This window comes from Labeo rohita, chromosome 18 (genome assembly GCF_022985175.1).
Source record: "Labeo rohita strain BAU-BD-2019 chromosome 18, IGBB_LRoh.1.0, whole genome shotgun sequence".
Taxonomy (NCBI): domain Eukaryota; kingdom Metazoa; phylum Chordata; class Actinopteri; order Cypriniformes; family Cyprinidae; genus Labeo; species Labeo rohita.
In genome coordinates, this window is record NC_066886.1 from 27006208 (window position 1) to 27032446 (window position 26239).

Below are 26239 nucleotides of genomic sequence, written 5' to 3' on the forward strand. Positions count from 1 at the left end.
GATGATATTCTGTTTTGTACAATCCAGACAAAATGTCATTTTAAGCTCTCAGAAAGACTGTATTATCTTGTCTGAAATTCTTAAATAAAAGATCAAAGGTGGTCTTCTTAAAAGCACTGAAACATGAAGAACAAGGTTTACTAATAAACCATTAACTTCAAGTTCAAGTGAAGTCGAGAGAGCTACATTAAAAGAATAGTTCACCAGAAAATGAAATTGCAAACAGCAGAGCAAGAAGTATCTACCCCCCCATGGTTTGCATGCAGTACTCCTGTTCTTTAAGTATAAATTCACAGCCAGAAATCTGTTTTTATTTATTTACCACAAATGGATTTTTTTTTTTTCCATATAAAGATCATCAAAAACACCCTGAAGTCCATATGACTTGTGGCTATATAGTAAGTCTTTCGGAAGACCAGCAGTAACTTCATATGTTGAACAGACACTCATAGTTCAAACTTAAGATGTCAAAGCTGCAAAATCTCATTCTTTATTTTGCAGATTAAAACTGAGAACCAGTGGTGTTTGGTGTCAATAATGTCATTCTTGGCACAGTACACCATTATTAAATATGAAAATAGAGAGCTGTTGTGCTGACATATTTTTGTAGGCCAACCCATAAGTTTGCATCACCTTGGTTTCCTCAACAATAACATAATAGGATTTTTCCATTGGCTCCTGGCTTATTGCAGAATATAATCTCTGTGACTAGCAAATGTTTATGATTTTTACATGTTTTGTTCATCATGATAAACTTTATAAATATAATTGGCTAAACGTAGGCTATAAATTAACTTTATCAAGGTCACATGACTTCATCATCACCACCATTTAGCATTTGACAACTCTTTCACAATTATAAACACAGTGAAGCTGTGAAAGTGAGTAGTGAGTATTTGAGTTTACCTGTTTGGCATGTTGACATTTAATGTCCCTGAAAACCTCTGTAGTCCCATTCAGCCACTTGTCAGTAACTACCTTTGGGACAAATAAATGTTTAAAACTTGACTTCAGGGTGATGGAACTGGAAGTTTCCATATTTTTATTACATCTCCCCTGCTGCACTCCATTTATACATTTTTGTGGGAAATTTTCAGTGAAAAATCACTAAGTTATCATACTTTTGTGGCGCTTCAACCCTTCTTGGAGCTTCACAAACATCATAACTGATCAAGAGCTACATAAATATTCTTTATACTTTTGTGTTGTACAGGAAATACATAAATAAATGGATAAAATAACAGCACTGTGGGTTTGCAATAACAATGGCAGTATTATAAGTTTGGGTTGAATTATTGGTTTAACAGCTTTGGTCAATTGGGATTTGACTGAATAAATTTGAACAAATCAGTACACGTTGTCAGAAATTTTGTTTCCCCCTTTGCCGTAGTTTGAAGTCTCACAGTGGTTTGCAAAATCATGTCATAGTGACCAAGTCATGTTTACCTGCAGCAGAGCTGCATCTCTAATCTGCAGGCCTCTAAACCAGAGTATGTCACTGAGAATGTCACGCTTCCACCAAGAAAGAAAAGGGGAGAAGTACGGAAAAATAAAATCGCATGACTACAGCCGAATCATTGCATGCTCTTTAATCGCTCTCCCTCCTCTTCCTCCTCTCTTCTTTATCCTTTCTGCTCAAATCTAGGGCGCTTTTTGTTTTATTTTCATCTCGGTTCTCAGGAGTCTTAGAGGCGAGAAACAATCCAACGCTCCAGAAGCATTCATTGTGTATTGGAGTTCTGCAAAAGGGGTTAAGACACTTTTCCAAGTGTAAAAATATCTGTGTGCTTGTGAATCACACGTGAACATTTGCATACACGTATATGCACGCATCAGGGTTCTGTCACTGAAGGAACGAGTTGTGAAAGTGTGCAATCTAGATTCATGGGCCAACAAAGGGAATTTACCCAACGGACCGCTGTTAGCGAAGCAGCCACACACAACAATCAGATAAGACGTCAGCGAACAGCAGGCAGAGGCGTGCAAGGCAGTAACACAAAGGCGGCCGTGTCATTAAAGAAATACTCAAAGGTACAGATATCTCCATCTTACAAAGGAGGGAATTCTCCAGGCGTGAAAAAGGAAGCCTTGCGATAACGCTGGAAAAGAACGCACGGGAGGGGTGGGATTTCATTTGTGTTGAAGCACAAAGAAAATTGTAAACATCCTAATGAGCGAATGCTTTCAAGAGAACAAGAGTCAGTAGTTCACATTTCAATGAATGGATCAAGGCCGAAAGATGAATGTCTGGGCAAAATGAATGCATGTAGTTCATCATGGCGAGCATGAAATGTCAGTCACAGGCCTTTGTCTGTGCAAAAATTACACATCACATCTGTCTTGGTGACGGATTCAAAATTGACTTCAGTCAGAATATGTGATGAATGGAAAAAGGAAAAACAGGCAGGGAAACCTATACCAGTGTACCATATCTGAACGTGCAGAGAAGAACAAAACCATACACTCTAAAACAACAACAAAAAACAGATTTTAAAGTGTAAAAGCTTTTAATGTGTCCACCAGGTGGCGCTCTAATACTGTATGCACTTTCAGCGGCTGCTTGCTTGAGCAAAGGTGAACCAGTGGAAGCAGAGGGGAGACTAATGGTCAGGAATGTAAATGTGGCTTCAAGAATCCTCCAACAATAAATGAAGGAAAGGTGATGTATTGTGTAGAAGCCCTGCAAAAAATCCCACTCACCAAAAATTGCTTGTGCTTATAGATGGACATCTCACCATGATTGTAAACACTGCATTCTGTTCATGCATCTATTTATCAGATGCATCATGTAATATTTATTCGCCCAGATTTTACAAGCTTGCCTAGTATGCATGAGGTTTCTAATGCACTTCTGCGACAGCTATTAAAGCACTGCAAATAATGCTGCTTCTGCATTCATATTCAGTGAAATACACATCATAATGAACCAAAGAAAGAAGGTCCATACCTTATTATATAAAAGGATCCAGATGAGCCCTGACACACCATTTAAGGTACTGAATATATAGCAAAACATATGTTTGACAGCCAAACACCAAATCCATATGTATAAAAGCCCATTGCTGCCTCGTTGCTGAAAAAAAGTGAAAATACAAAGCCACAACTGCAAGATATAAAGTTACACTGTGAAATATAATGACACTGTGATATAAAACATTGCAAGCGGCTGTAATATTTTAAGTTATTTTGCAAGATATTAAGTTGCACTTACAAGAAATTGAATCACTACCATGATATATAAAGACACATTGTGAGATATGAAGTCACAATTGAGAATTAAAAGTGACAGTAATTAAAATTTAAAGCCATTATTGGGAGATGCAGTCACATTGCAAGATATAAAGTCATATCTTGTGATAAAAAAGTCATAATTAGGAGATAAAAAAGTTAGAATAAAATTGCAGTTACGAGAAGTTGCAAATGTGAAATATAAAAGACACATTGTGAGAAAAGTCACAATTATATGTATAGCCACAACTGTGAGATATAGTCACATTGTGATGTAAAATATTGTATAAAGTCACAGTTCTGAGAAACAAAGTCACAGCTTGACACATTTTGAGATATACTGTAAAGGGGGATAAAATGTCAGATTAAAAAAAAAAAAAAAGTTGTGATTATGAGCTACAATTGTGAAATATATTGTCACAATTATCTTTTCATTACCATTTCAAGCTGAAAAATGGTTCAGTACATATAAACTTTTTGGAAGTCTTACTAAATGTCTCTAATGAGTTTTGCACAGGCCAGTCAAGTTTTTCCATATCAGTAAATCTTTTCTTTACAGACTACAGACTCCGATTTGTGCAGAGGGGCATTATCATGCTGTGATATAAAAGGGCTCTCAACAAACTGTCAGGTGCACAGAATTCTTCAGAAAGTTACTGTATGCCCTGTAACATTAAGATTTTCCTTCTCTGGACCAGTGAGCTAATGAGTTAATTAGAAGACTGTCTTTACATACTTTTGGCCATACAGTGTTAAACCGTGGTTCCCTGCAGATGCACGGAGACCAGACAGGAGTTACTCTCCAGTCTACAGCACACAAGCATATGATCGCTGGCAGAAAAATTAATTAGTGAGCGGGACAAGGTTACAGCCACGTAATGAAAGTTATTGGGCATGTCAGTTCATCACAGCCTCAGTCCCCCTATTACTTTCAATCAGGCCAGCCGGCCGTGAAATAGAGCTCCATGTGAGGCTGGAGCTGGAAGTGGCGTATCAGAGGGCCGTCCCCAGTGGCTTTTCACATGGGCGATCAGGGTACTTACTCTAATACGCGCGCAGCGTGATGATGCCGGGACTGTCACACTCACAGGCCTGCCCCTCATTTCGAATTGCCACAGCAAAGTGGATATAGTCCTCCTCTGCTCTATCTCTCTCCCTCTCAGTCTGACTGGAGGAGGTGAGGCTCACCCAGGACGACCCAGCGAAGAGAAACGGATGAGGGGAGACGGCCGTGTCCGGGAAGAGGGCGCTGATGTGAAACCGTTGCAACTCCAGTCAATTAACCTGCAGAAAACGCCAATGAGAGAGGGTGCTGACAGCTGCTTTGTCTGAAAAGACATCATTGTAGTTCTCACGCTCACAGCAGAAATAGACAGGGCCTCATCAGTATCAATACCGGAGCAGAAATACTGAATTCACAGCTTCAGCTAGTTGTCTCATCTCCACACAGAACAAGAGCAGTTAACAAACTTTAAACAGGGACTGTACAATTGGAAGCGAGACCTCCAAACAAACTTTACTGAACAGTTCTTTGCGGTTGTAGGAGACAAGAATTGTAGGAGAAACAGAAAGATTCAGTCTTGTTTTTAAGTAAGTTCAGTGATTCTGTTTGGTGTAGTTCAGTTCAGGATGGAGTCATAAATTATGATTTTTTATTTTGTATTTTATATATATTTTTTACATTTTTAAATATATATTACTTTATTATACATGATTAAATTATTATTTATTAAAGTTAGCAATAAATGCATAATGAAGATATTAATAAATAATTGTTCATATTAAAATATTAATATAATTAACATATTAAATTTTCTTAGGTAAGAATAAGGCCTAATGAGCAATAAAAAGACTCATTCCCTCATGAAAAATTCAGAAGCTAAGAAATTTTGTGTGGTTCAACACCATCAGATTATAGTATTTCTTATTTAAGGCAACTACACATTCACCAACTCCAATGTAAAATGCAAATATACAAAAATTAAAAAAGAACAGCATTTATTTAAAATATAAATATTTTGTAAAGAAAATAATACTTTTAATCAGCAAGGATTTATTAAACTGAAAAAAAAAGTGATAGTAAAGACTTATATTGTTAGAACGTAAATATTTCTATTTTGAATAAAATGGTGTTGATTTTATGTTTATTCATCAAAGAATCATGAAAATGTATCAGGTCCCAAATAAATAAATAAATAAATAAATAATATTAGAATGATTTCTGAAGGATCATGTGACAAACTCTGAACTCAGAAACTCTTGGCAGGGAAGAAATCATTGACAGTCATCTCATAAACCTGCCTTTGATTTGGAAAAAAGTCCTCTCTCTGGCCCTCTCCCCTGCTCCTCAAGCCTGGACCACGCTGGAAGTCGATTACAGACGAGGCTGAGAATAGCACAGATCTGCAGTTTCATCTGCTATGGAACATCTAGAAATATTGAAGGGTGTGTTATTTAACAGAAGCAGAAAGTTTTGCCGCTAGCTATGCTGTTTATTGATAGTAAATCCGTGAGAGCATAATTGATTGTTTTCCCAGATCAGTGGCATAATCTCTCAGCCTTGGAAGTTGAAGAACAATCAATTCGAACTGCAATAATGCATGCAGGCATTGAAAAGGAACAGATGACACAAATCTTGAGTCTTCGTACCCACATCATTTAATAGTAAACTCATGATATTTTGTAAAACTCAACAAGGAGAGATTCTGAAAACTGTGCTGGTTGCTCTTTTCTAATGCAATTACAATAAATGTCATACAACATCTGCTCATGCAGTGCAAAAATCCAAAGCCTGGAAATTTTAGGCAATATAGAAATCCTGGCCAAATGATGACGATGTTTTCATTTTTGGGTGAACTATGTCTTTAAATTTGAATCTATTTCTCACAAGAATCAGTATGGCTTCCTAAAGGATGTGAATAATATTGACCACTTTTATAATACATTTATGATGCTTAAGCGTTTGGAACGACATGAAGGTGAGTAAATAATGACAGTATTTGAATTTTTGAGTAAATTATACCTATCCACCTTATTTTTCCCCTAAGAGCAGGGGCAGCCATTTGTGAATTTTATGTGTGAGGCTTCCGGTCTATTCCAGCTATTTTTAGCTCTACAAAACAGCTCTTTTTACTGCCTGAGACTGCAAACTTGTGTTTCTTACCATATTCTTACCATGACATCTCTCTGCATCTCACTTTGTGTGTGTTTACTTTTTTTCACAAATTTTCTTGTACCTGTCCTTTTTTCCTATCAGCCATCTACTGTTATGAACAGAACAGTCTTCACCTTCTTGCAAAACAACCACCTCATAGTATTCGGTTTGCAATAACATATCTTTATTTTAGTTCAGTCACATGATGATCATGTGTTGTTTTATTGTAAAATGACTTACATACTATAGATTTAATTAAACTATATTTTCTAAATATATTTACAGAAAAATTCTAATACTAAAAATGTTATTGCATTATCATGAGTAAATCTTCCAAAAATTACCATGTTTTATGGTAGATTAATTTACAACCATAATTATACTACAAATTTTATGGTTAGTCTATGGTTAATGTAGCAAGACCATAGTTAATTTGTGGTTATCATGGTTTAACTATAGTAATCATGGTTTTTGGTTTTGTCATAAAGTTTGTGTTGTTATCTGCCCTAGCTCCCTCTACATTTAACACTGCCCTAACATTTGTTTGCTAAATTACTACTGTAACTTTAAAGTATATAATAATGATGTCCTTTAGCATACAGTATTTTGAATGATGATATAGTAATTAATTTAGTTTAGAGTAGCTATTATTAATCCTCTGGCTACTGAGTTGCTAGCACTTAACTAAGTAAACAAATACAAAACTACAGTAGCCTGTTTACAGATGAAACTAACCTGCACTTGAAGTCCTGAATAGGTCAGTAGTTTTGCCTCTCTGATCCACTGCATTCTCGAGTCACTCGCATTAATTACTCTCATAAAAACCGTTTGGCGGAGATGCGGAGCGCGCGCTAGCCAAATCGTGTTGCGAGTACAGACTAACCGATTCATGATTAAGAGATTTGTTATCGAATAGTGATCCACAAAATTTAAACTAAAGTTACAAGACTGGTTTGAAAATGTAGGAAGTAGAAAGTACAGATATTTGTGTAAAAATGTAAGGAGTAAAAGTAAAAAGTAGTCAGAAAAATAAATAGGGACACAAAGTTCTGATACCAGAAAAATCTACTTACTTAAGTACAGTAACAAAGTATTTGTACTTAGTTACTTCCCATCTCTGAATATTACTAAATGCTTTAGAATGAATGCTTAGAAATCCTGCTTACTAAATGTGTAGAAATCCTGTGTTAGTTAAAGCTGTTCTTTTGTTGACAATCACAGAAAAAAAAAGACGTAGATATCAAGATTTAATTTTTTTTTTTGTTGTTGTTGTTTTTTAGAGAAAACTTAATTGCTTGCACTTACTGTTGTGTCTCTGAAGTCAGCCCTCTCAGCACTCATTTCAATCAGGGGTGATTATAAATTTATCATCTTCCACTTGTTCTGGTTTCTTCCCAGGTCCTTGTTTTCATCCCTGGAGACCGCTGAGGATTTGCTCCCTGTCCATCTGGCCGGTTTTCTCTCTTTCTCCCTCTCTCTCTTTTTTTCTGCTTCCACCACAGTTGTTTCTCACTGTCAGCTCCTCTGTAGTCTTGGCCTTTGGTGTAGACCCCTCCAGCGAGCCTGCTGTTCTCCCACGCTCCCTGTGTCTCTCATTAGACACCTCCACTTGGACTGGTACCCCACTACCAGGTTTGCTGCAAAAGACATGGTGGAAGAAAGCGGGGAAGGTTCTCCAGCCCCACATCCAAAGAAACAAAAATGAAAACATGCCCAACTTCCCACTGTCCCTCTGGCAAACAGAGATGTCTGATCAAGAGAGGAGGCAAGAGAGGAACAGCTCAGAAGCCCAGACCTTTAATGTGTCTACGCAGAGATGTCACACAGGGAAGGCGGTCTTCTGAATCTCAGCACCCTGTCTTTAGTTGGCCGACAGAGGGAACAGCAGGGAACCATGGGCCAGCATTCCCATCCTTATACCTTGTGTAAAGTGCTGCCGGAGCTTTGTACCACCACTACGGAGTCCCATGGCGAAAGTAACGAGGCATTTAAAAAGCGCACGATGTATGAAATGAAAGCCTGTGACTTGTAAAGCATGAGGCCTTAGCGGAACCCATTTCATTCTGCTTGTTATGAGACTTATTTCTAGTGAAAAAATAGTGATCGAAATAGAGGAGGAAAATCAAAGGGATGTTTTGGACTTTTGTGCTACTTGTCCTTAGCTCGTGGAAATAATTACCACTGGGTTTACCATAGCAGGGTTGTCAGATATGTTACCTCGGAGCATACTGGGAAGCTGTGCATGCAAACCCAGCCTGGAGAAACCACCTGAAGACTGCAATATATATATATATATATCGCCACATCTCGCAAGAACTAAACGTAGCCTTTACCTAAACTTTGCCTAAGGCTTCTCGACTTAGTCAATCAATAAGCAACTTTTCACAGCATGTAGAGTGTTCGTACCGAGAGCTCGCTTCAAACACACCGACTCCGGAGGAACCTAAGGCAGTGGACACACGGGATCCATATCAAGGAGGTCCGGATCGCACATGAAGATCAGACCTGGGTAGGGGGCAGGCCTTTCCTGGTGAAGAATTAGAGATGAGATCGGCCTCTCACAGGGCAAGAGGTGGATCAAACTGCAAGACAGAAGATGATAGATTAATTTTTCAGCCAACAAAGTGCAAACTAACTTCATTGCTCCGAAACATTGCTCATACTGGCCCTAGATGCCTGCCTTTGGAGGACTAATCCGAAGAGAACTGTTAGCAGAACTTGTTTTAACCATGTACGAAGTGAGAATGATGCAAAAGCAGTGAAATAAATAAATTTGAAATACTTACATGCTGTAATATAAAAAAAAGACACAGCTGCATTTTGAAGATGAGGACATAGCCTTGTATTATAAGATGGTATCTGTTCAAATTGTCCTTCTGCTTTTTTGTTTCTTTCTACCTTTCTTGTCTTTCCCAATGTTTCTTTTGTGCTTGCATTAAGGTTGACTTGCCCCAAGGAAATGCAGAGGTACTCAATATACTCTTATTCCATTAGGAGGGATACTGTCTGCTTCACTGCACACAAGAAAGACCGCTCTGTTTTCTTGGTGTGACAAACCAGAGCTAATACAATAACAAATGCTGTGACATCAATAATGAATTTTTGTGCTTTTCTTTAGGGAAAGAGGGATGCAGAGGAGTGGAAGTGTTTGCAAGACCCGGGAATGTCTATACAGAGATGGGAACTGTATTTTGTGAAAAAAAAACTTTATCAGCGTGGCTTTGCAAAATTCTCCAAACAATTCATTAAAGCACATTGGAGGTGGCTTCTGAAGTTCTCTTTTGTAAAACATGATAAAGCAGGGGACTTAATTAAAAACTCATTATGTTAGAGATGTGTTGCAGTGTCTTTTGAGAAAGCATGTCGCACATCTTCCAATACTGTGGCTACGACGGAGAGATGCACACGCTCACACAAACATGCTAAGAGATTCTCGCACCCACTTGAGCATTCCGTGGTGTAAGAGCTGAGGTTGTTGTTGTGCTTTTGTTGCCAGACCCGGGTTTTGCCAGCTTATGAAGGGGTATTGTGATGTAGATATGGAGCCAGATGCATGTTTAGGGTATATTTACAGTTTTTCTCAATCGGTTTGACACATTTCTTCAAACTCAGGGCACTGTTCTCAAAACAGTTAACACAGTGATCTGAATACTTTGTAATTAACAGATTATAAGTTTTCGTTAATTTCATACAAATTACAAATCATGTGGATAATTTTCTCACAACGCTGTGCACAAAATTCTCAGATGTTTTCATAATAGCTCATACAGCCAATCAAAATTTTAATATATCAGAAAAAAAACAGCTTTTATTTTTGGTTTTACACATACAAACAATTATTTGCCCAAACACAACAAACAAAACTCTGTAATTTGTCATGGTATCTACTAATGAACATGGCATATTTTCAACTGCTCTTAACAGATAACCATTACAGTTTTTTTTTTTTTTTTTTTTTTTTTTTTTTTTTTTTTTTTTAATTGCTAACAAGCATTGTTTATACTGAAGCCACATTTTCAAAACTGTTCACACATTCAGTGAAACAGAAGTCTATGCTAAGCAAACTGTGAATTATTTTTCATTGGTTTCAGACAATATGCATTTAATTACCACATTTCTGAAAACCCATGAAGACTTTTGTCAGTCATACTCCACAACCTGCAAAGCCAAGCCAAATGTCTTATTTTTAGACTTTTTTTTTTTTCTCTCTCTCTGTGATCTTTTGATAAACAAAAGTGGTGGATGGCTACAGAATGGGATGGACGGCTTATTTCCTGGGTCAAAGGTAGGAAAACCCCCTGGACAGATGGCCAGTCCATCACAGGGATGGCAAACATGCGCACATTCATATTTACACTCACTTACAGTCTTTAGTTCGCATGTCCTGTATGTCTTTGGATTGTGCGAGAAACCCAGAGGAAACCAACATCAACATGGAGAAAATATAAAAGCTCCACACAAAAAGGCCAATACTGCATATACAGTACCTCATTATAGACATGCTGCTGATGTTTTGTCTTTTTTTTTTTAATTATTGTTTCAGAAATGTATTCATCTTTTTATTTTATTTTATTACAGTGTTTTTTTTTTCAATTGCTAACATCCTTTTGTCCAATCTGTAATCACATTTTCAAAACTCTAAACACAATTAGCACATCATCTCTCTGTTGTGACCATACTGTTAACACAATTTATGTTGTTTTCACACAGTATTCAGTCTTTTTATATGTTTTTAAAATGCTTATATTTTCTTTTCACACATACTTACTCCATACCAAAATCACAGATCTTTCTGATCTTTTTTTACAAATGCCTGAACATGACATAAATGAAGACCTAATGTTCATAACTTTAAATATAGTGTAAAGCCTCTGCTTCTGCAGCACAACAGCTTAAAATAGCTGATAAGATTTATTTTAATTTCTAATAATTATTAAATATTTTTATTTCTAATAATTGAGAAATAGCTGATTTCAACCGTAATGAATAATTTCAAGTATCACATGCCCATGCACAATAAAAAACACTCTGGATTGGTTTTGTTTCAAACAATGCAGAGAAGCAAAAAAAGAAAGAAAATGTCTGGATGAGGGAGAGTTGGACCAGGGAGAGGACAAGGTGGACTAGGGAGAGGGGTAGTTGGACCAGGACTGTCTGGTTTGGTTCAGCAACCAAAGAAGACATCAAAAGACTACAATGGATGGTTAGGACTGCTGAGAGGATTATTGGTGCTCGTCTGCCCAACCTTCAAGATCTTTACACCTCCAGAGTGAGGAAAGGGGCTAATAAAATCATTTTGTACCCCACACACACTCCCTCCCTCCTCAAACTGTTGCCTTCTGGTCTGCACTACAGAGCACAGACCTCCAGAACAGCCAAATGCAAGAACAATTACAACATTTACTACTATAAATTGTCCATCATAACTGACTCATTTATACATATAAAACCGAAAATTGTACATTTGTAAACTGCACACTTGTAAATAATATCTGTACATTCATTTAAACAATTACATTTTATTTCCCTCTATATTTCTACTTCTATATATAGTTCATTATTTAATTTTCTGTTTTTATTATATAGTGTTATATTACAGTAGTGTTATAATTCATATGCATGTTTGCACCATCATGTATGTTTGCACTATGTCCGTATACTTTCTGCACTGGAAGCTTCTGTCACCATATCAAATTTCTTGTCTGGGTAAACATATTTGGGAATAAAGCTCTTTCTGGGATTTTAATTTATGATCATGGCTTTTTGGCAATTTTATTTTTCATAAAAAAACAAAAAAACAAAAAAACCTTTAATGCAGCAATTCTGTCACTTTTACATTCCGTAATGTACTGATGACTCCTTCACTATGCTGTACACATACTATCTAATATGAATCCACACATTTACACACAAAAAAATGAAGAGCTCAGCTGACTGAATTTTTATTTATTTGTTTATAATGGATCCCATATTGTATGTTCTATACACAAGTAATGCAGTTTTTGTAATGTCATTAATTGTTAGCATTTTGACAGTCTATACACTATGATTGACCATATGTTCCTGTTGGATAGAAAACTAGTGTTAATGTTTTGACCGAATGACTCTATTTTGAATTTGGTTTGCTGTGTTATGATGTAGAAAAAGGTATTCAGCATTTTGAAATGTAGAGTTTGTATTTATTTAACAAAATATGGTTTGGGCCAGAAAATTAACTGTTTGGCTAACTGATATAGGTGTGTTGCTGTGTTAAGATGTATGCAGTTTTTGTAATACCATTAATTGTTAGCATTTTGCAGTCTATAAACTATGATTGACCATATGTTCCTGTTGGATAGAAAGCTAGTGCCAATGTTTTGACCGAATGACTCAAATGACCGATTACTATTTTGAATTGGGTTTGCTGTGTTTTGATAGAGTTAGTATATTTGGAAAAAAAGGTATTCAGCAGTATATGTATAAAAAAAAGGTATCCATGCTCCATGTTGTTAGTGTTGTTTTTTTTTTTTTGTTTTTTTAAAACAGTGTGCTATGAATGAAATGTATGTTTTCTGAATGAGAACTGTTGCCAGTGTTATGGTGAAACAATCTTATTTTGAAACATATGAAGTGTTTTGTTGGTCTGAATGAGTTTTGGAGGTAAAATCAACTAACAATATTGAACAGTATTGAACAATGCTTGTAGCATTGCAACTAAAAAATATAAAATGTAGGTTAATAAAACACACAGCACAGTGAATGCAGTTTTCCTGATTGTTTCACATATATCACAACTGCTTTACAGTAATAATAAAAAGGGGAAAGTATACAAAGAGCAAGAAAGAATATGCTGAACGGTAGGGATGTGACCAGATCCGATGTGTCTCGCGAGACCAGTCGTGACTGTATCCTTGCAAAACATTTTGCACTGCTTACATTAGAGCTGCATGATTAATCCTTAAAATACCAATATCTTGATTCAAACACCCACGCGATCTTATTCTTGAACGACAACGATTTAGCTATGTCTGTTAGGACTGTTTTACATCGGGGTAAATGTGAACGCAGAAAAAGCAACACAGTCTTTTCAACCACATTATAATCATTATTTCCGTGTTACAGAATTTAAATAATAGAAGTACTGGAATAAAACTTTATGGAAACTATTCCATAACTTTATAAAAACTTTATATCAATACTTAAACAAGTCTTAATGAAGTGAGACACTGACTCCTTCTTTAATTTAATGTTTTTTTGTTTTGTTTTTTTATTATTATTATTATTATTATTATTATTGTTTGTTTGTTTTGTTTTGTTTTATGTTTTTAAAAGACTTGTCAGAACCACTAGTAAATTATGTTATTTTGTTTGGTTTATCTTTTTTCTCCAGAATCATGAGAGAATCATGGTCTCCAATTTATTAAAAACAATGGGATTCTCAATTTATCCAGAATCGTGAAGCTCTTGTTTAAATGTTGTTTATTACTGCATAGAATTTATTAAAATGGAAGTTTAATTTTAATAAAGTTCAAAATGCACCTACATTTTTTTATTTATTTATATATATTTTTTTTTTTGCATTTTGTCTTTTTCAGTTGAGTAAAAGACTATTTTCTCTGTATCGTTGCTAATTTTTTTAAAGAAAAGTTTAAAAAACTCTCGTTCTCGTGAACCTCGTCTCGTGTCTTGTTTCATCTCGTGGGATAAGTGTCTCATCAAACCCCTTCTAAACAGTGGTAGGGGGTGTAAGTCTATAAGGTTGGAGTGGGTAGAGAAAGGGGTGTAATGACAGAGAGAAGTAAAGTGGAACAGGTAGAATGAGATGAGCAAAGATGAGGTTGTAAGAGAAGAGGAGAGGAGAAGAAGAAGAGATGAGTGGGGAGGTGATGCATTGATATGGTGGAAAGAGCATTAGAAGAAACTGTAAGAAGACATGTATATAGAAGATGTAGACAGAAGGGTAGAAGGGGTAGAAGGTGCAGATGAACTTCAAATAAAATCAGAGTTATCCTAATTGACCATGACATCATGGCCTCTCCTCTAGAAAAGCTGGAAAACAGAAACAAAAAAAAAGTTACCATGTCAATACACGTACAATACTTACAACCTTTGGAAAAGTCAGTTCTTCACAGCTTTTGAACTAAATATCAGCTCACATGTCACACAATTTCCCACTTTTTCACATTGAAAAATAAAGTTGATGATGTTCAGCAACCCCTTCTCAACTCCCAAGGCTGTCAAAAACTGAAGCATGGACAACCACCATCAGTGTCACTTTTAAGACGCTCTGTCGACAAACTAGGAACTCCAGTGCTTTCAATAAGAAACCTTTGGTGGCAATACAAACATGTGAATGACACTGGAATTTTATCATCATGAAATGATACTGGGGTAGAACATTATAACAATATATGTCATTATGACATATATTGTGGTATGATTTCAGCAGCAACAAAAGTATATTTTCATTAGACTATTTAGTCAGTTTTGAGCATCTAACCTGACCCCTACTCTTAAACCTAACCATTTGTCACTATAAAATAATATAAAACACATGATATAACAGGCACACACAAATACAATCACAGTTTATTCAAAAAATACAAATATTCCAGGTCTTCTGAGGTTAAACGTTGTTAGGAACAGACCTCAAAGCAATCAGTATTTCCATTCACCATGACACTACAAATCCTGAAGAACTGTTACATCAGCTTTGATTTGTGAAATGCCATTGGTTATTGCATGTCAGATTTATCTTTTGAATTAGATATGTCTGCATTCACACAGTGGGATCATTTTCAGCGATTAAGTTTCACTCTGTTCCTCACAATATTTTATGGTTTACAAAGACTTGGAATGTAACACAATGCATTTGTAATACTTTTATACTGTTTTTGGCCAGTTTTTGCAAATTACTATTATCTATCAGTTATGCATGTTATATAGTTTATACAGTACCTGTCAAAACATTACAATTTTTCAATGTTTTGATAAAGTCTCTTACTGTATTAGCAAGTGTGCATTTATGTGCTCAAAAATACAGTAAAAACACTAATATCATAAAAAAACGTATTACCAATTAAAACAACTGTTTTCTATTGTAATAAATTGTAAAATGTAATTTATTGCTGTGATGTGAAGCTGAAGTTTCAGCATCATTACTCCTGTATTCAGTGTCACGTGATCCCTCAGAGATCATCTAATATGCTGATTTGGGCTCATGAAATATTTCTGATTATTATCATTGCTGAGAAAAGTTTTGCTACTTAATATTTATGCAGAAACCATGATATATACAGTTAATACATGATATATACACAAAATATATGAAGAGTTCAGATGCAAAACCAGCTAAAAGCCACCTCGGTCAAAAATGAGATAATGATACTTAGTGAATGCTTTTGACACATAGTATACGTCCATCAAATACTTTTACTTCAAACACGCAAAATCTCAGCCTCAGCTCAATTAGAAGTGCCAGTACTTACATAGAAACCTATTCATAGGAGCCTGATAAAAAAATGCTTATTTTAAAGAAAAACGTCAGATGTATTTAGAGGCTTTTGCATCTGAACATGTGAAACCCATGTAATAACATATCAACACATGAAAAAAAAAAAAAATGTGGATAACGTGGACAATATGTGATTACGTGAAACACATTTAGACACATTTACACCATGAAAATGATACAAAACATTTGTTGCAAAAATATTACAAAAGGTTTTATTTCAAATAAATGCTGTTTTTTAACTTTATATCTATTACAGAATCCTGGAAATGTTTGTCCACAAAATATTAAGTAGAAATATAAAGATAAATATAAGATAAATATAGCCGCAAGCAGCGATTACCAGCGATTATTTCAAGCGCTTTAAGGCATTTAAGTACATATAAAAAACATTACACTATTACATATTATTTATCAAGCCTGTAACAACCTAAATCAATAACTTTTAGGCTTATGGGTATATTTAGACAGGCCCCTTTTCTTTGCTTTTACCTTGTTATAGCTTCCCAAAGGGTAAATTATTTTTTCCAGAGAATTGCACTGCAGTATATATATATATATTTATTTATTTATTTTTGCTCAGATTGAACAAAAAACCTGGGACTTTTCTTCACTGATTTTTGGTATATTTGGACAGACCCGTTTTTTTAAACAACCTCGTTATAGCTTCCAAAAGGGTAAATTTCATTTTTTTTTTCTTGATAATTATTAACCTAAAGAGTCCAGAGAATTGCACTGCAGTATAGTTGTTTTTTTGTTTTTTCCCTAGATTGAGCAAAAAACCTGGGACTTTTCTCAATCCTGTAAAAAACGGTTTGATTGACAGCAGTGGTTCTAGAGGCAAAGTTGTTCGGAATGAGGATGTCTATCGTATGATATGAATATTGCACGCATGTGTGAAAAACCATGTAACATACAACCGTTTACATCCTTGAAAAATGCGATATAGCCAGGGTGACGGAATCCAAGACATGCATTATGTATTCCAATGACATAAGACACTTGAGCCTGCGACAAACGGTTGAGGAATTATGAGCGAAATCGTACTTTTGATCGCTGTAGTGCCCCCGTCAGGCCAATTGGGCGAGCCTTGGTGATGTTGTATAATAATACGGACCATTATTAATAAACTTTATTAGAATGTATTACAATGATTTCTACAGGATCATGACATGCCGAAGACTGTAGTAATGATGCATTTGCTTCACAGGAACAAATTACATTTTGAAAATATATTCAAATAGAAAATTTCTTTGATATAGAGACCGCCAGGTGTACATTTAGCATCTTAATAGTTACTTGCAAGACGCTTGACTATGCTTTAGTTTTTGATGCCTTTGGAGTGAGAACAAGCTGTGTTTCAACAGCTTTGACCAATGTCTGATATGGTCCACATTTATTATAAAACATTCCATTTGTTTTTCTTGTGCATTGTTTGCTAAATGGAGATTTCTTTCTTTCTCTCTTTTCTTTTTCTTTTTCATATTTGTGACAGCAGGGTGGACACTACTGGCCGCACTGTCACTATAACCAGCGCTGTCATGCTCCCTCTTTTTCTCTTTCATCCTACCCTCATGTTCCTCTTCTCTCCCACCTTTGTGATTAGAGTACTTCCTCATGTTTTACAGAGCATGTGTGCTTTCCACTGAAGGTGTATTTATCATTCTTGCCCTCTATCTTTCTCACCCCCTTCAAGGCAGTGTAACCCATTTGAATATCAAGGCTACAGCTGACAATGGAAAGACACTTGAGAGCACAAAAAAACCTTCAGCCGGCTTTAAGGGCCAAGGAGGAGAAGAGGGGTCTGACAGCAGTAAGGAGCTCTCACCGTACACGTAGCTAAACAAAGCAACAGTCAGGGGAGGCAGAGCACTCACACACAAACACACAAAGACCGCCGGGGGAATACACACCTGGGAATGGTGGGAGGAAAAGAGGAAAACATACTCTATCATCCGTTACAACAGAGAAGGGAAACCTGTTTCCACCTAGACTCCACCTGGGCTCTCATTGAAATGTAACATGAAAAAAATTATAGTGAGCCCATGTGATCTTACATATATATATACATACACACACACACACACAAGGGCTGTCAGTCAATATATATATATTTTTTAATCTAATTAATTACATGGTGTGTTGATTAATTAATCTAATTAATCCCAAAATGAATTTGACTGTGAAAATACCCACAAAAGATTATTTAAAGTTTGAAACGACATGAGAGTGAGTAAATGATGACAGAATTTAATTTTTGGGGGGGTGAACTATCCCTTTAATGTTATTATTATTATTAGTCATTTCCTGTGTCCCAGTGTGCATACTATCCACCCTATCTGGCCTAAATAGTACTGACAATTACTACTATCACATAGAATTTAGGATGGATAGTATGCACATTGGGACCCCGGCACTCACTCATTCGATTTTTTTTTTTTTTTTTTTTTTTCATTCAGGAATTAAGCAAATAAATAATTTTATATATGTAAATCTGTACATAAGGACAGCATATATATTTTGGGTCAGTCAAATGTTTTTGAAAGAAGTCTCTTATGCTTAGCAAGGCGGCATTTCTTCCATGACAACTCTCTGAAGATTTTAGCATGGTAATGGGAATGACAATGTTGGCGGAAATAGATCTGCTATGCTGCTGAATTGCTGCTGCTGTTGGTTATTCCTGTAGTTGTAGATTATTGCTGCTGCTGCTGCAAGCAAGTACAGGAACTTGCTACTTCCAAAGCATATGTCGATATGGTGCAGTGAGTATTTAAGACATAATGGTGCTGCACAAATAGCATATAAAATAACCTATAGCAGATCTATACAGGTGGAGATAGGGAAGGTGGAGGGTTTCAGAGGAACTCTGAAAGCATGCTGCGAAAAGGCTCAAGTGCATGCCACCCAGCTATTTAAAGGTAAAGGTGCAAACTCATTGGCTATGTACGCGACATGAAACAATCAGCTTGTGCCAAGTCGTATAAGGCTGTGAGTACCATCAGTTACGTTAAAACCTGTCAGCCTGCGCCATCTAGAGTTTCATGAAAGAACTAGGCATTTGTTTGATTAGAAATACAGTAAAAACAGTACAATTGTATAATGTTATTATATATTTTTTTTTATTTAATTTATTTTAAAATGTAATTTATTTCTGTGATGCAAAGCTGAATTTTCAGCGTCATTACTCCAGTCTTCAGAATCACATGATCCTTCAGAAATCATATATATCTCTATATATACAGGTGTATCTCAATAAATTAGAATGTCATGGAAAAGTTCATTTATTTCAGTAATTCAATGCACACAGACTGAAGTAGTTTAACTCTTTGGTTCTTTTAATTGTGATGATTTTTGCTCACATTTAACAAAAACCCACCAATCACCAAACCCAACAAATCAGAATATGGTGACATGCCAATCAGCTAATCAACTCAAAACACCTGCAAAGGTTTTCTGAGCCTTCAAAATGGTCTCTCAGTTTGGTTCACTAGGCTACACAATCATGGGGAAGACTGCTGATCTGACAGTTTTCCAGAAGACAATCATTGACACCCTTCACAAGAAGGGAAAGCCACAAACATTCATTGCCACTGTTCACAGAGTGCTGTAACCAAGCATGTTAACAGAAAGTTGAGTGGAAGGAAAAAGTGTGGAAGAAAAAGATTCACAACCAACCGAGAGAACCGCAGCCTTGAGAGGCTTGTCAAGCAAAATCGATTCAAGAATTTGGGTGAATTTCACAAGGAATGGACTGAGGCTGGGGTCAAGGCATCAAGAGCCACCATACACAGACGTGTCAAGGAATTTGGCTACAGTTGCGTATTCCTCTTGTTAAGCCACTCCTGAACCACAGACAACGTCAGAGCCGTCTTACATAGGCTAAGGAGAAGAGAAAATGGACTGTTGTACAGTGGTCCAAAGTCCTCTTTTCAGATGAGAGCAAGTTCTGTATTTCATTTGGAAACCAAGGTCCTAGAGTCTGAAGGAAGGGTGGAGAAGCTCATAGCCCAAGTTGCTTGAAGTCCAGTGTTAAGTTCCCACAGTCTGTGATGATGTGGGGTGCAATGTCATCCACCGTGTTTTTTGAAAACCAAAGTCACTGCACCCATTTACCAAGAAATTTTAGAGCACATGATGCTTCCTTCTGCTGACCAGCTTTTTAAAGATGATTTCATTTTCCAGCAGGATTTGGCACCTGCCCACACTGCCAAAAGCATCAAAAGTTGGTTAAATGACCATGGTGTTGGTGTGCTTGACTGGCTAGCAAATTCACCAGTCCTGAACCCCATAGAGAATGTATGGGGTATTGTCAAGAGGAAAATGAGAAACAAGAGACCAAAAAAAAAAAAAAAAAAAAAAAAAAAAAAAAAAAAAAAAAGATAAGCTGAAGGCCACTGTCAAAGAAACAGTTGTGAGATAGTGAATTGGTGAGTTTTTGTTAAATGTGAACCAAAATTATCACAATAAAAAGAAAGGACCTAAACTACTTCAGTCTGTGTGCTTTGAATTTATTTAATACACGAGTTTCACAATTTGAGTTGAATTACTGAAATAAATGTTTTAATAAAACTTTTCCACGACATATATATATATATATATATATATATATGTGTGTGTGTGTGTGTGTGTGTACTTGTTCTTGCTACATTTTGGGGACCAAATGTCCCCACAAGGATAGTAAAACCTGAAATTTTTACCTGAAATGTAAAAAAAAATGATTAAAAATAAGTAAATGATGTTTATCTGAAAGTGTAACGATGCAAACATGTTTTCTGTAAGGGGTAGGTTTAGGGTTGGGTTAAGGGATAGACAATATTGTTTTGTCAGTATAAAAACTATAGAAGTCTATGGAAAGTCCCCACAATTCACAAAAACAAACGTGTGTGTGTGTGTGTTTGTGTGTTTTACTGTCACTTTTGATCCAATAAAAGTATTAATTTCATAATAAATAAATATTGCAGAGTGCAAATTTAAATGGTCTGTTTATAAATGTATAAAATACTTCATTCTGATTGGCTGGAAAATACTAAATGCAAAAGTACTTAAAAGTAGTTTAATCATTCTTCTAAATTAATGTGTTGTCTTCATTGAAGCACATGCATACACATATAGACAGATCATCTGCAATAACCAAGAGCATAATCATAACCAAAAGTACAATATTAATACCTTCAGTTTTTTTTTTTTTTTTTTTTTTTTTTTAATGGTTGGATCAATATTGGTTTACGTATCAGCTTCCTTGGAAAATGCCCTTACAGAGTGCTACTGCTTATAAACCTCTTTGAGCAAAACTGAATGTGCAAAAGCCGAAACGAAAAGCCTTTGCCATACCCACTTTTTGCTGATTTCAGTAACTAGGATTGCCATAGAGACAGACGTGACTTCAACATTTTTTGTCAGGTACTGGGGACATTTTATGCCATCATTAGTTTTATTCAATCCCACAGCATCTAGGTTTAGATTTATATATTTTTTTTTAATAGTCACTGATGCTCTCCCAGCTGTGGTTAAGTGTATGTGAGATGTATTGCTTCCCCGCAGTCTATTGTACTGGAGTTTAGCTGAACGGATTGCAGGCAAACTGAGAGGATATCCGTGAGAGACAACCTCGATGGAGAATTGCACCCTCAGTGCTGAAAGGAGGGGATTGAAGCCGGGCTTTGTAACCCGCTGATCACCGGTTTTCCCAGCACCTGCTGTTTCCTTTGTGAGAGGTAGAGAGTGAGTGAGAGAGATGCTTAATAGATCGCATTGCTGAAAACATCCTCTCTCCGGCTGTGACGCTGAGGATTACCAACATGTACAGTGAACACACACAACATCTCTCTCTCTCTCGTTCTTATCTAAATCTGCTTTAAATCCCAAATTGCTTGTCAAAGGGATAAAATTAGAAGGCAAAACACAGAGACTGACAAACCAGATCACATGCTGTTTGCACCTGGCTACAGCAATTAAAGCTCTGATGACAGAAGAGGATGTCTTCTAATGTGGCCTATCAGCGCTTTCACACATAGATTAGTCTCTTCTGTTTGCGTGCCGCTTGTGATCTAACTGCAATTCCATTACAGGCATTTGATGCTCATGATCTGAAACTCTGAATGCACATCAATACAGCAGATATACCTTATAAACAGCCTGGCAGACTGCAAATGTGCAGCAGCATCTCTAGAGGTGCACATGAGGTGCCATATGCTCCATGACACATGCTACTGTACACACATGGATAGACACATAACAACATGCAAACGGGATAAAGATGAAATATCACAACTTTATATGCTGTAAATGTGGCCTTTGTGGCTTCGCTCTACCCAGTAACCCTTTAAAGGGATAGTTCACACCCCAAAAAAATATTTACTCACCTTCACAACATTCCAAACCTGCATGGCTTTCTTTCTTCTATAAAACACAAAAGACATTTTGAAGAATGTTGATAGCCAAATAGTTTGGGTGACCATGGCAAAAACAATGCTGAGACATTTCTCAGAATATTGTTCTCAGAGTAAGTTTTGGAACAACATTAGGATGGGTAAATGGAACAGTTTTTTTTTTTTCTTGGTGAATTTCTATCACTTTAAAGATGCAGTACACTGCAGATACTGGGGTCCAAATTCAAAGAGTTTCTTGCACCCCCGGCTCCTCAGACTCAACGCTCATGCAGGTTTCCAGATTGAGGACACTCAAGCACAGAACGAGCACAGATGTAAATGGTAGGGGATAAGCCTTGCACTGTAAGTTGATGAGTTGATTTACAGTCTCCAAAATCCATCAAAAAAAGCTCTATGATTTTGGAAACTTTGTAGGTTGCATATAATCTGTGATCTCTGATCCAGTTTGTTTGCTGGCTTCCATGGTTGAAATGCACTGTGTTTTTCTAGAAACTGGCAACCTGGAGTGTCAAAATACTATTGGGTAAACTGACAGTGAGTCACACAGACCAAAACCAAAACAGACATTCCGACACGGAATGCACATTTAAATGGTAGTGTGCACACATGGATAGACACATAATAACATGCACAACTGCACACACTCTAATTTAAATGGGATAAAGATGGAATGGCACAACTTTATACACTGTAAATGTGGCCTTTGTTGCTTTGTTCTACCCAATAACCCTTTAAATGGATAATTCAAAACAAAACAAAACAAAAAATAAACTCACCTTCACAGCATTGCAAACCTGTATGGCTTTCTTTCTTCTATGAAACACAAAAGAAGACATTTTAAAGAATGTTAATAACCAAATAATTTGGGTGACCCTGGCAAAACAAAAACAACGTGACATTTCTCAGAATATTGTTCTTTAAATATGTTTCCACAGAAGAAAGTAAGTTTTGGAACAACATTAGAATGGGTAAATGGAACCATTTTTTTTTTTTTTTTTTTTTTTTTTCTGGGTGAATTTCTACCACTTTAAAGATGTAGTACGCTGCAGTTACTGGGGTCCAAATTCAAAGAGACACACAACTGAAACGAGCACAAATGTAAATGGTAGGTGACGAGCCTTACACTGTGTTTTCCAAAAACTGGCAACCTGGGGTGTAAAAGTACTATTGGGTAAACTGACAGTGAGTCAAACAGACTACAACAAAAACGGACATTCCAGCATTTTAAGGTGTGCATATTTCAATAACTTGCTACAGCATTGTTTTTCAGAGAAACAAGTGAACATAGCGTGTTTCCTAAATATCTGCAAATATGCTATGGTATTTTTGTTTTCTATTTTAGTTTATTTTAAAATGTAATTTATTTCTGAGATGCAAAGCTGAATTTTCAGCATCATTACTCCAGTCTTCAGTGTCACATGATCCTTCAGAAATCATTCTAATATGCTCAGAAAAAAATTCTTATTACTTTTTCCTCAAAATTCTAGGATGAACAGAACATTTACATCATTATCTTGAAATAGCAATCATATGTATGTCTTTACTGCTGCTTTTGAATGTGTCCTTGCTAAATAAAAGTATTAATTTATTAATTAATTAAATAAATAATCTTTCAGAGCAGAAACTTAAACAGTAGTGTGTGTATAAATATATATATATATATATATATATTAAATAAAAATATATAAAATAATAAATTTTGATTGTAAGGTACCAAAAGAACAAGTGCTTAAAGGCATCACTACATCAATGTGCTGCTATTTGCTAAGTTCATAAGCTAACTACTTAATACACAAAAAAATAATATAAAGATGTATATAAAGATAACAACATCTAACAGCTGTGGGAATAAATCTGCGTCTTTTATCCTAAGGGACAGAAGCAGTCAGATTTAGGTGTTTTTTTTTTTTTTTTTTTTTTTTTCTTTTGGTAAGTTGGTATTTGGCAGAAAAATAGGCCCATAAAATTAAAGATCCAGCAGTATATTTAACTGCAGGAATGGGCTACTTTTTACCCCTTTTTGCACCAAATCCATCTTGAGCGTTTGCTGACAAAAAGCTTTTTTTTTTTTGTTTCGTCTAACCATAAAAGCCAGTTCCATTTGAAGTTCCAGTCGTATCTGACAACTGAAAATGCTGGAGTTTGTTTTTGGATGAGCGAGCAGGATTCTTCTTGAACCCTCCAAATAAAATAATGCAGTTTTTTTTTTTTTTGATCGGAATTAAAAAATTAATTTCAATTATTTTTAAGAATTAGAGTTAGACAATGAACAATCATGCTTGGGATGGCCCTGATCACAACCCACAGCTATACATTGTACGCAAATTAAGAAACACATTCAGACATTCAGAAAAACACTCTTCTTCCTCCACACACAGCTCTCATAGAACACGAGACACATAAACAAGCCAAAATGCTTTACATTTCTTGAAATAATAATATCTGAACATTAAACATAGATTGTCAGTCTTTACTCAACTGTTTCTTGTGGTTTCTCATTAAAATCCATAAAAGTAAATAGGGAAAATCTCTCGCTAATGTCATAAAATAGCATAGTTGTATAATAGTGGGGCACATTGTAACGCAGTGTTACAACATTCCCCATCTGCGCGTTTGGAATTTAAAACTGGTTAGTGTCTTCTGCCAATTAGCAAAGCATTGAAAAACTATCAAAACTGATAAATAACAGATTGGAGATTAAATGATGCAAATTTATTTCCACAGCTGCCTTTGCTCATATTTACCAAGGGTGCCAATATTTGTGGAGGGCACTGTACATGTACATTTCTTCATTGTAGGTACATCACATTATACAGAGCCTTACAGTAATTTTTCTTCACCTCATGCATTTGAAAAACAAACATCCAAACTTTTGGGGGGATACAATCTTTTTTTTTTTCTTGGTTTTGCAGGCGGTCCAAGCTGCTCTTCTCCATACTGTGAAAGTGAATAGTGATCTTAGTTGTCAAGCTTCAGTACATAAAGTACATATGCCTTTAAAAGACCTGGAATATAGTGTATTAATTGCATTGACCACTCATACGATTACTTTATTTTGATCCAAAATGGTCCCCATCTACTTTCATTGCATGCAGCTTGTGTTTCACTGAAGTCATATACCAGTTTGGAATGGCATGAGAACGAGTCATAATAATAGCTAGTTATTTATTTATTTATTTGTGAACTATCCCCGCAATAACCCAAGTAAGCAAGCCAAAGGCGACAATGGCAAGGAAAAGGAATGCATCTGAGTTTGTCTTGACTAACGCTATTAGTGGACCTCAGGGGTAAAAAAAGCGATAAAAAATGTACAGTGCGACCACTTTAATAAGTGCTGTGCAAGTGTATTGTTGTAGCTCATCTATTATGTGTATTCACAGCGCTCAGGGAGGGTCTGGTGGCTCCGGTGGAATCATCTCACTGCTCAGGGGAATTTCCTCCGAGAATTTCTTCCTAAACAGCCAATTTGCGTGACACTAGAAAGGCAAACAGAATTGTTTAAACCCTTTATTTGCATTTGCACCCTCACTTCCTCCCTCTTTTTGTATTGTATTTATTTATTTATTTTTTAAGACCAGGATTCTTACTAAATGGAGAAACATCATTACTGCACAAGTTTGCCTAGCAAAGAGTAAATTTAAAGCCTGTATTTCCCAGACAAAGAAATGCATTTCTCCTGAATTGGTACGCTGCTGAGTATGGAGATGCTATTTGTTCCTTTCTCTCTGATAGTTGCAAAGAAAACACATTCACCTCCATTAAAATGTGCAAGGTTTCCGTAATGACCCCCCTTTGCCACCTGTCTGCGCATATCAGTTTGGTTACCATGCACAGGAAATAATGCAACCATGTGATCCCCTGTCAATTGCGCTTATAAATTGTTATTTTATGTCTTTTAAACCTTTACAATGTTCTAGAAAAGGCAGGCAAGCGTTTAACATAAAAATATGTCCGTTAGGGACGCATTGTTTTACTAAA